The sequence below is a fragment of the Sorghum bicolor genome, chromosome 1, assembly GCF_000003195.3.
Source record: "Sorghum bicolor cultivar BTx623 chromosome 1, Sorghum_bicolor_NCBIv3, whole genome shotgun sequence".
NCBI lineage: Eukaryota > Viridiplantae > Streptophyta > Magnoliopsida > Poales > Poaceae > Sorghum > Sorghum bicolor.
In genome coordinates, this window is record NC_012870.2 from 24,905,112 (window position 1) to 24,916,980 (window position 11,869).

The 11,869-nt window shown below is 42.0% G+C and overlaps 1 long non-coding RNA gene across 1 annotated transcript; it reads right to left on the reverse strand.

The window, feature by feature from the left end:
* Positions 931 to 3,062, reverse strand: LOC110435139. Its single transcript, XR_002452821.1, has 2 exons — positions 1,550 to 3,062; positions 931 to 1,229 (listed from the first exon to the last, which is right to left on the reverse strand). It is a non-coding gene; the product is annotated as an uncharacterized LOC110435139 (long non-coding RNA).

An 11,869-nucleotide genomic window follows, 5' to 3' on the forward strand; every position in this document is an offset into this window, starting at 1 on the left:
AGCAGCGACTTTCGACGGACGGCTTCCCCACCGCCCTGCTATCGCCCTTGCCGCTATACATGGCCATGTGGCCCGCAGCCCAATGGTCCGGCCCGAGCACGACACGGCACGGTGACTAGGTCGTGCCTGGGCCGCCACCTAGGCACGTGGCATGGCACGAGCACAGTCCGTTCCAATAGTCGGCTCGGTAGCGACCCGGTGAACATAAACTGTTGGTATAATTATGACTTATATATATGTGTTGTTAATTGTTATATTGGTGAAGATGATGAATAATCGGTGAAAATGATGAAATATTTCAGCATTTGGTGAAAATAATAATGAAAATGAGTTGAGTTTGATGGGCGTGGACCAACACGACACAGCGTGCTTTGACGGGCCGGCATGGCACGAAAACCAGCCCACGGGTCATGCCTTAGGTCGAAGGTCAGGCACAAATCCCGTAGAGGCACGACTCGCTACGCATGATGGCCCGTAGCAGCCTAGCGATCTACGGCACGGCACGACGTTGAGCCAGCCCGGCATGGCCCGTTGGACATCTCTACTCACTACGGGAGGGAGTGGCTTCCCCTAGTGCCAAATGCACTCGGGGAAGGCCTAATTGCACTCGGGGAAGCCTTCCCCGAGTGCAACATTCGGGGAAGAGCCTCCGAGGTATCTCTTCACGGGAAAGACGTCTTCCCTGAGAGCCGAAAATCATACACTCGGGAAAGGCTTTTCCGAGAGCCGTTCTAGCACTCGGGGAAGAATTAACGTCGTTGGTTGCTAGCCGGCGCCGTTTCCTTCTTATTATTTTTTTATTTTCTTCCCCGAGTGCTGCAGCCCAGACACTCGGGGAAGCCACTTTGATTTTTTTTATTATTTTTTGCTTTTCCATGTAAACAACAAAGCATATATATATATATCATAAACTACAAATAAACAATAATATATCACAAACTATATTTATATATATTTATATATCACAAACGACCAAATTTATACGAAATTCATAATATATTACAAACCACACATTCAAAAGTACACATTATTCCAAGTTCACAAGTTCAATACACAAAAACGACTCCGAAGATGGCTCACGGTGACGGTCCAGTGTGCGATGCCGGCGAGGGTTGGGACGCCCCAGCTTGTGATCCCGGCGTGGCGAAGCAGTGCAGGCACGACCGCAGTACCGGCGAAGACGATCAGGGTCACTAAGGTGCTTTGGGTCCCATCCGACAGGTTCTGCTCTACAAATAAGAAACACATCACAACATAATAAATATCATAACTGCAGTAGAACATATGACATTAAAGTTATTACTACAAATGTGTAAGCCTGCCTTTAACTATGCTAACAAGTAAAAGAAATGCCTCACTTCTCAAATAAATTAATTTCTGCAGAAAGGGATAAGTGCAAGCCATGCCTAACTTCTACCAATCCACCATAGTCTATCAGCTAGACTTATTCAATTTAGAATGATTCAAATAGATGAGAATGTATTATTTCTAGAATTAAAATACAAGATTTTTATCTTCTTGTAATTGAACACTTGCTATGGTAACGCACCTGTTGATCTCATCTTCTGTTAACCAATCTCTTACTATACGAAATCTGCACCAAACAACCAAGCTTATTATTTTGCCACGTGTCCTATAACTGATCTCTATGGAAGTGATAAATTTCAGGTTAGATAATTTATGATTTCTGCCTTGCCGCTACTCTTCATGGGCGCGTGTGTTGCAATCGTATCCCTGAGCGTTGACTAGAAATCTGATGAAATAACAATCCAATTAACTTTGAGAATTACTTGTACACTAGACAAGCCAAAGAATGATATAACTATATAAGTACTCAGGTACCTCGATATAATATCCTTGTAATGAAATTTTGAGGAACTGTTTCAACTTCTGATTATGCTTTTGCTGTGAATATTAATCATGAGAACTTAGTTCAACTTCAAAATCCTCATATATCATCAATGGATAATCTCTAAGTTCAGCTTTTCATTTTAAATGTAAGGACTAACTCCAACGTGCTCTAAAAAGCTCCAACATACTAAGTGTAGTAAACCTTGCCATAAATTAAATTTTAATACTATTAATTCATTTAATAAAATTTAAAGTTCAAATCTGGTACATTTATTAAGAAGGTAAAACAAAAAAAAAATAAGCACACACTCCATGGGGAGCGCGGCTAGTGTTACCAAAATACACAACTTAAAATTCAGAGCAACAGAGTAACCTGCTCAAGGGCCTGACATAAAACATAAAAAAGAGTGTGTAATCAGGAACTAGGCTAATTGACTAATTGACAGATTAGTTACACGAACTAGAGGGAACTGTAATCATGAAACAACTAACTTTATGATTCCAATCTCTAAATATGTGAAATATAATATATACTAAACAAGTAGTAAATAAAATCACATGACGAGACTCCCTCCTCCTACACCATACACGCACGGGGCCTAATCCACACCGACTATAAACACCGGATTGAACATCATCCCGTCGAAATCGAGTTCCCCAATGCCAAGATCCCATCAGCCAAACCCCAGTTTCTTAGTGCCCCAATCCAAATCGCCATTACCTAAATCGAGTTTTTTCATGCCGGAATCGAGATCCCGAGATCCTACTGCTGTAAATCCAAATCTCGATTACCTAAATCGAAGTTCTTTGTGCCGGGATCGAGATCTCGAGATCCCACCGCCGTCAATTCAAATCCCCATGGGGAGAGAAGGGTGTGGCCGTCGGCGGGCTGGGAAGGGGGCGCGACCGTCGCGGGCTGGAGACAGAGGGCGCCGAATCAGTGGCGGCGGCTGGCAGGGGCGCGGATCTAGAGGTTGCCGACCTGGTTGCGGCGGACGTCATGGGTGCGGAGCTGCTGCTGCGGACGGCATGGGTGCGGAGCTGCTGCTGTGGACGGCATGGGTGCGGAGCTGCTGTGGCGGCGGGGCGGGCATGCGTGTGGAGCTCGGCGGCGCAGCGTGTGCGTGCGTGCGTGAGGAGCCGAGCGGGGGAGTCCGTGAGCGGTGCGTGTGTGCTGGTCGAGTGCGTGCAAGGGTGTTTGGGGCGGCTGGGGTGGGTCAGTAGTGTTTGGGGCTAGCTAGTTTTTCTTAAAAAAATTTTTCCCCGAGTTCTTTATCCTAACACTCGTGAAAAAGCCTCTTCCCCGAGAGCCAGACAAGGCACTCCGGGAAGAATTTTTATTTTTTGGGTTTTTTTACCCGATTTTTTTGTGAGGTCTTTCCACATTATTTAAAACCACTTGTTCAAATTTAGGAAAATTTTAATCTTTTTAAAACCACTTGTTAAAACTTAGACATCTCGTATGTGATCATAAGTGATCATATAGAGATATCTGTTTTTTAGACATCTGACGTCAGAACTTCTTCGAAAACTTCTCAATTTTTTACCATAGCCTCTACATGCAATAACATAACGCACAGACAAGTTTCATGATTTCCAGACTTCATTCGAATTTTGTATAATTTAAAAACACTTTACCTACAAGTTGTTCTTCATGTTGCGGCAACAAGATGCTCGACATTTCATGTGAGCTCCTGAATACGGCCTGAACATACACCAAATATCATGAATATTATTTTTTGAATTAATAAATTCTATTATTTCATGAACCTGCAGTTCAAATTTGAAGTATGAAAAAAATTCAAGGAAACAAAAAAAACTAATGAAATATACTAAAAAAAAGTTTAAATTTTCACAATTTGAACAAGAAGTTTTAAATAATGTGAGGAAGGCCTCAGAAAAAAATAGAGAAAAAAACAAAAAAATAAAAATTCTTCCCGAGTGTCTTTCTTGGCTCTCGGGGAAGAGACCCTTCCCCGAGTGCTAGGCCCACGACACTCGGGAAAGCCAGCATTTTCTCCGATAGCTATGTCATGGCACTCGGGAAAGGGCCTCTTCCCCGAGAGTTAAGCAAGGCACTCGGGGAAGATTTTTTTATTTTTAGTTTAACGACACCGTTGAGTTAGGCCGTCAAGTAACACTTTTCTTCTCCTAGTGTGGCTCTTTTCCGAGTGTTGCACTCGAGGAAGAGGGCCTTTACCGAGTGTTGCTCTTCCCCGAGAGCCAGGTACTTTGTGGCACTCGAGAAAGTCTCTCTTCTCCGAGTGTAATTCTTCCCCGAGTACAACACTCGGGGAAGATTGACTTCCCCGAGTGCTCGGTTTTTGGCACTCGGAGAAGCCTGCGACACTCGGGAAATTTTGATTCTCCCACAGTGACTTATCGCTTCCCTAAGGCCGCCTAAGCTGCGTCCCCGCCGTCAGCAGGTTCCTTCGCCGCGTCTCCATGGTTTCGTGACGCGCGGCGGAATTAGGTGCTCCATCCTGGCGTCACCAGCATCGCCACGTGCGGCGGCGTGGCCCCGACCATACCCATCAGCTGTTGTTTTCCCCTTGCGACCTGCCATTCCGTTGAACACTCTCATCTTCGACCCCTTTCTCTAGCTAACCTGTTTGCAACCGCGTTGTTAGAAGGTGGCTCCTGGTTCCGGCCGGTGTCTTGGCCGCCCATCAGCACCGTCGATGTCGTATACTTGAGGACATGCCAGAGCTGCTGCCGACCGCCACCGCCGCTGCGGCGACGGCTCGGGCGCGGCTGCTCCTTGAGGCGCCTGAGACGCCATCCCGTTGCGTCAAACCAAACAAGCGCTTAAACAATCTCTGGGTAGCCGTGGTGCTTCTCGTTTTCGGCCAGCGCAAGGATGCTTGCTGTGATTGAAACAAGCCAAAACAGTGCACTACAGAAACTGGGATTTGCCGACTGCTAAAATCCTTTGCCACCTGCCAAAGAAAGGGCAGTCGGCAAACATTTTCTTTGCCGTCCGCTTTTAAAAGTAGTCGGCAAAGGATTCTTTGCCGACTACCCAACTATCCTGGCAGGTGGCAAAGAAAGGCAGTCGGCAAAGACGTCCTTTGCCGACTGGCAGGTGGCAAAGAAAGACTTGTGACAAAGGTGGCTGCCTGGCAGGTGGCAAAGAAAAGCTGGTGGCAAAGGTGGCGGAACGGCTTCCATCTCCGTCCCCTTTGCCACCTGCCAACCCGTTAGGCAGTCGGCAAAGATAAAATTTTTTATTTTTAAAATTTGAATTTAGGTTTTAGACATTCGATGTCGTCACTTGCTCCAAACTTCCTCAAACTTTTTTCATAGCCTCCACATGCAATAAAAGTGAACCTTATAAACTTTCGTGATTTTGTGACCCTTTTTGCTATATTTTGTAAATTAATTTCTTTTAATTGTATTTTCCATTGCAGAATCCTACTTTGAACTGCAGGTGCATCAAATAATGAAACTTAGCCATTCGAAAAATGATATTCATGTTGTAGAGTCTATTTTAAGGTCGTTTTCCGAAACTCAGCAAAAATTTTGATGTCTTTATCCACGGGACATGACCATCCATGTGTGTTAGAGGTGATTTTTAATTATATAAAATTCAAACAAAGTCGAAAAATTACGAAACTTGACGAGGTGTCATGTTATCACATGTGGAAGCTATAAAAAAATTTGAAAAAGTTTAGAGCAAGTTGCAGTATCAAATGAACAAAACCCAAACATTTCCAATATGATCGCATGTGATCACATACGGAAGTGTTTGGGTTTTGTACATCTAACATCATAACTTGCTCCAATTTTTTTCAAAATTTTATCATAGGCTCATCATGTGATAACATGACACCTTCACAAGTTTCGTAATTTTTCTTATTCTGTTTGAATTTTATATAATTAAAAATCACTTCTACCATACTTGGATGATCATGTTCTGTGGACAAGGACTTCAAATATTTAGGTTAATTTTTGGATATGGTCTAACAATATATTATTCAACATGAATATTATTTTTCAAATGGCTAAGTTTTACTATTTCATTCAAAATAGGATTATTGAGTGGAAAAATCAATTTAAAGAAATTAATTAATGAAATATAGCAAAAAAAGTCAAAAAATCACAAAACTTTTTGAGGTTTAATGTTATCACATGTGGACCCTATAGAAAAAATTTGAATGTGTTTGGAGCAAGTTGCAGTATCAGATGAACAAAAACCAGACATATATGTGGATTTGTGTGATATATATGTGGATCTGTGTGATATATATGAATTCCAGTTATATAATTATATTTGTGATGCAAAATAAAAAAGCAGACCAAAATTTTACTTATTCTAGCTTTGCCACCTGCCACGTGGAAAGTAGGTGGCAAAGCTGGAATTATGAACAATGACAGCTTTGCCACGTGCCAACAAAAGCAGTCGGCAAAGAGTCCTTTGCCACCTGCCAAAAAAGACAGTCCGCAAAGAATCATTTGCCATCTGCCAACAAAGGCAGTCGCCAAAGAATTTCTGTTTTGAAAAAAAATAAAAAAACCTTTGCCACCTGCCAATAACGGCAGTCGGTAAAGAAATTCTATTATAAAAAAAATAAGAAAAGCCTTTGTCGACTGCCTCGTGGCAGTCGGCAAACAGGGTGCGTTCCGTCATCTACAACGGCGTTCATTCCCTTTGCCGACTGCCATACAGGCAGGTGGCAAAGGCTTTGCCGACTGCTTTTCTCTTGGCAGGTGGCAAAGGTTCTTTGCCACGTGTTCTTTGCCGACTGCCACGTGTAAAGTAGTCGGCAAAGCCTTTGCCACCTGTTTTAGGGCCTTCGGCAAAGAAGGGAATTCCAGTAGTAAGGAGATGGGAAAATTAAGATTGCAAATCAAACCAGTTTGAGCTGGAACAGATCTTAAACGCAACAGATACTGGAAATGAGAACCTAAGCCTAACTTAGTACTACTATGCTAGCTCATCTCTACGAAACACAACACAAGACTCTGGTCCTATCCAACGGAACAGGAACAAAAGCTCAGTCTCCAAAATATGCTTCATTCCGTAGCATTTTGGATCCATCTTACTTTGGTCCTGCCTATCCAACAGAAAGGAAAATAAATTCTCTGAAAACCGAAATCATAACATTGCATAACAAACGGCATTCTCTAGGAAAACTATAACATTACCAGTGATTATACCATCAGTTATCTATCATGCTTAAAGTGTCACAAGCTTGGCGATGAGATCTATAAGGACAGACGGGCAGATGCTTCTCAGATGGTCCAAACCACCAACCGCTATAACTTGTTTGAGATGAGCAGGGAGCCAGGGAAGTCTAGGAAGTCCAAGCATTCCTCCTTGAGCCGCTGGCAGTGGTGCAGCCTGTTAGGTTGATTTCTACCGGGCCAAGTCCAAAGACTGGTCGGACCCTTGATCCGTCCTGATCGAGGACGTTTAGCCTTTTATTGGTTGGTGGGCCCCCGTCGCGCAGTGTATAAAGAGAGGGTGGAGGTTAGGGCACAAGGTACGAGGTTCTTCACCGTTATAGTGCCACGAGTCCCCACCTAAGCCTAGACCGATCGAGAGAGACGCACTGCCAGCGACGGGAAGTCCGCCGCCGCCACTGCCTCGACCATGCGCTCCTCTGCCAACCCCAAGGGTATGGTTCAGTGTCTCTCTTCCATCCTCTCGACCTCCTTTTCTCTCTAGATCCATGAAGTTCTAAGTGTTTTATCCCAAATTGAAGTAAAGTACCCGCTAAATCTACACCTAATCGATCCTAAGAATCTCACAATGGTATCAGAGTCATCCTAGTGAGTAGATCTAGATGGGATTGAACAAAAAAGAAAAGAAATGACAAGATCTAATGTGGATCTGTCCAGAGATGGACGATTTGAAATCGAAAGAAATCAAACCCTAACCCTAAAGGAAAGAGAGAATGGAATGAGTAAGGACCTACCGGGTTCCATCCCACCGTCATAACTGCCATGGCACAGGAAAGAATTGGACTGGTACTCGTTGTCGCACTGACGAGCTCCGACAGGGGCACCACCACAAACCCGCTTGACGGCGGTGCGCTCGTCCACGGGTGAACGCACCCGCTGGCGAAGAGGCTCGCGGCAGTGCTGATGCTCTCACCACCATCCGCCATGGGCGGAACCTCTCTGACCTGTCGTCGTGCTTCACTTGGTGGCTGTGGCTGAGAAGGGAGATGGAGAGGGACTAAAGAACGAAGAAAAGAAAAAGATGGAGAAGGGTGGAGCCAGCCAGACTTGGTCCAGAGGCGTTGCCTCTCCATCGGCGCTGGTGGACCTCCCATGGCCACCGCCCCACCCCAGAGATAGAAAGCAGAAAGGGAAGTGGAAGGGGAGCCAGATATGCTCGGGCCAGCCTCCTCCTCTTCAGCGCAGCCGACCGCCATGGTCGCCGCAGATCTGGCCGCCGCCGATCATAGAGAAGGGTGAAGGGAAGAATGTTTTAGGGTTTCGGGATAGCTAGCCGTCATTGGCACCTTTGTCCTCACGACAATCAAGGGCGACGATGAAAATGAACAGCCAGGATCTGCTAGGCCAGCCCCAGGCCCAGGCGGGATGGAGGAATTCCTGGCCTAGGCCTAGGTTGCGGCCTGGGCACGGGGAGCGCTCGCGCGCATCTCGGCCATGGGCCCTTTGTGCTGCTGGGCCTAGTCCTTTTGACTGGGCCGGCTGAAAATAGACGGAACAAAAAAAGGTGCTCGGCGCGTGCTGGGTCGACCGCGGGTGCGCAAAAGGCCTTTCGGCCGCGGGCAACGCGCGAAAGCCGAGAATGGCCAGATTAACAGTGAACTCGGTTTTAGTTTATTTTTGTTTTTTCCTTTTCCTGAAGCAGTTGTTTAATATATATTTGAATGATTTTACACAGTTTGATGCTATTTTCTGTGCATTTGTCCAAAGATAACTTGTTCAGAGAATAGTAAAGTATTTAAAGAGTTTCTAGAAAATGGAATTACAAGTTCATTAAAGTTTCCGCTGCGTACTTACGGTTATTTATTTATTCATTGTTAAATTTGAACCAAAGGGAGAGTTTAATTTTGAAAAATGGATAAAATTATAGATTATTATAATATTGCTATTATTCTGACCAAAGTTGATTAATAGCAATATTATAATGTTATTATGGTTTTTGCCATGCATTATTTCTATTTATGTCCAAAGGTGATGTAGAATTAGTGTAAGAGAATTAATTGTATGTCATAATTTAATTTAAAGAGCAGTTACAGATATTCAAAAAATTATAATATTGTTATTTTGTGACCAAAGTTGATGATAACAATATTATAAGTTTATGTTTAAAGTTTAAATCTCTAATAAATTTTGCATCAAAGTGACTAATTTGTCAGAGAATGGATAAAGATAATGAATGTTCCTGAAAATAGAAAATAGCATTTTTCATGTTTCCGATGCAAAGATTATGATATTGTCCTTTTCTAAGCAAAGTTTTCAATAGTAATGTCATGACAGTGTTTTTGATGCATTAATTTTATTTCTACCCAAAGGTGATTTAGAATTGATGTAGAAGAATCATGACATTGTTTATCAGTTATATGCATTAATTTTATTTCTCCCCAAAGGTGATTTAGAATTGATATAGAATGATGATTTATTCTATTTCTGCCCAAAGATGATCTAGAATATAAAAGAAAGATTAAAAAATTTAATGTGCATGTCTTTAACCAGACCAACATAGGGTTGTTTTCATGCTCATTATTACTGATCATTGTTGAATATATTTCAGAAAAGAATATACATGTTTTCATCCTTGAAGGTAGCAAGGGAAAGAACTGGGTACTTGTGACTCAGAAGATGAAAAGTGCAAGTTTGCATGAAAGAAGGCCATTACATAAGGGACAGTGTTCTCTTTAAAAAATGGTATGAAAAGAAAGGAATTTAGGGACATTGGTCCAATAAAGAAAATAGAGCAATAAAGTTTAGTTTAACTTTTATATACCCTCTATGTAAAAGAGTTTTGCCTTCATTTTCGCTAATGAGAGTTGTAAAAGTTATATGCATGTTTAATTTTGACCAAAGTTAGATTAAATATGTGTGTTAAAGAGTTTTCAAATTTATTTCTAAATTTAATGATTGATAATGATGAAAGCTAGCTTTGCCATTCATGTCCCTTATAGGGAATTATCCCTCATGGCGGGAGAAGTTTTGGCATAGTACTCATCCTGCATCGCAGGAAAAAGAAAGTTATGTATGAACCAAAAGATAAGAATGTCATGCAAGTATGAGTTGCAAAAGTACTGTTGAGTTCTTGAAGTGAAATGAGAAAAGTGTACTCCCAAAAAGATTAAAAAATAACTCAGTTTTACATGACATAATTATGTAAATGAGTTAGCATTCAAAGTTTCCTCATTCTCAAGAGTAACTGATGGTTTTGAAATTATGGCAATAAAGTTCATGCCACATTTCGAGGGGAGGATTGAAAGATACTCTTGAAAGATACTCTCCATTCCCTAATGTATGGTATGCATTGAGGGTAAAAGTGATAAAGGTGGTCTATAAATGATGAATATGATTGTTGAGGGAGTACAATGTCATAATAACGATACCCCTAAGCAGACAAAGTACAAAGATGGTGCTCAAAGTGACCATATAAAGTTTCAACAGATTAAACCCAAATAAGAAAGCTAAAGACGGTGTAATCTGGGGGAGCATGATATGTATAGATCTAAGACTTGAAGAGAAGTGAGGCTATGTGCTCACTCCAATGATTCAATATCGATAAATTGCTTAATACCATGTTGATGTTGTATGACTTGTACAACACCTGTTGTTGGCTCTTCAAAGATGTCCAATGTAAATAAGGATCTTGTGATACAGGAGCCTATAGAATCAATTGCCTCTTGGCAATGAAAGAGAAACAACAGTCCCACATGAAAGAAGTGTCTGTTAGAAAAGTTAGTATTGACTATAAAGTATATACTAGTAAAGAAACTCAAATAGAGAATGATCTCATCTCATTTGAATAAGTCATGAGAAGCTCTCACTCATCCAAATAGGAAAAGCTATGGAGGATGAGATGAAAAACTCGGGGGCGTTTTTGCAAAACATTCAGGGGACATGGGGGCGTTTTTGCAAAAGCTCGGCGGCATTTCTGAAACTGTCTAGGGGACGCGGGCTCCACCCCGCATGGGCTGCGTCTCCCCCACGCGGGGCAGCTTTGTTGCTGGGCCGCATGGGCCGAGTGCCCTTTTTCTTTTTCGCTGAGTTTAAGTAATGCTTTAATAATTTAGTTTTGGTCCTAAACTTTGGAAAATCATAGAAAATCGTGTAGATGTCCAAATTTAGTGAAACTAATTTTGTTGTGTTCCTAAATTCAAGCTCTGTCTGTTAGTATGCTTTGTTAGTACTTGTCTGAATAGTTTTAGAAATCATAAAATTATTTAGAAATGCTTATTTAATTAAATGATTAAATTGTGGTAATTTTTGTGATTAATCTATAATAGTTACGACTCTAAAACTTTTACACTAGCCTAGTTGCAATACTAGGAGCATACTGTAATTTTTGTAGTATAATACTAGACTATTTACTAGGGTAGATAAATATGCCTTAGATATAAGCCTGAATAATAAAGTAGAATTGATTAACAAATCAAGTGCTTGGTATAGTTAGTGAAATTTGTATGAAATACCTTTCTAGTCAATATAATATCTTAGCAATTAGAGCTAGCATAATAAGAGTAGCTTGTGTGTCTCTTTAGGAGTGTCGTTGTTGCTTACTTGCTAAGTCTTGCATCATCATTGCTTACATGTAGAGAACGGAGTGTTGGAGTACGCGTCTCCCGGTAGCCCAGAGTCCGAGGAGATCGTCGAGGAGTACCTAGAGGTGCTTGAGCCTGGAGAGTTCCCAAAGCTGCTAGCAGCCGACACTTCTGACATTGCGCCTGCCCAAGGCAAGCCCCGGTGCATATATAACCCCTATTTTGGATGTATATATATATATATATTATATATATGTGTGTGTTGTGCATTTATGTTGCAGGAATGATATGAAACCCACATGCGTAAATAT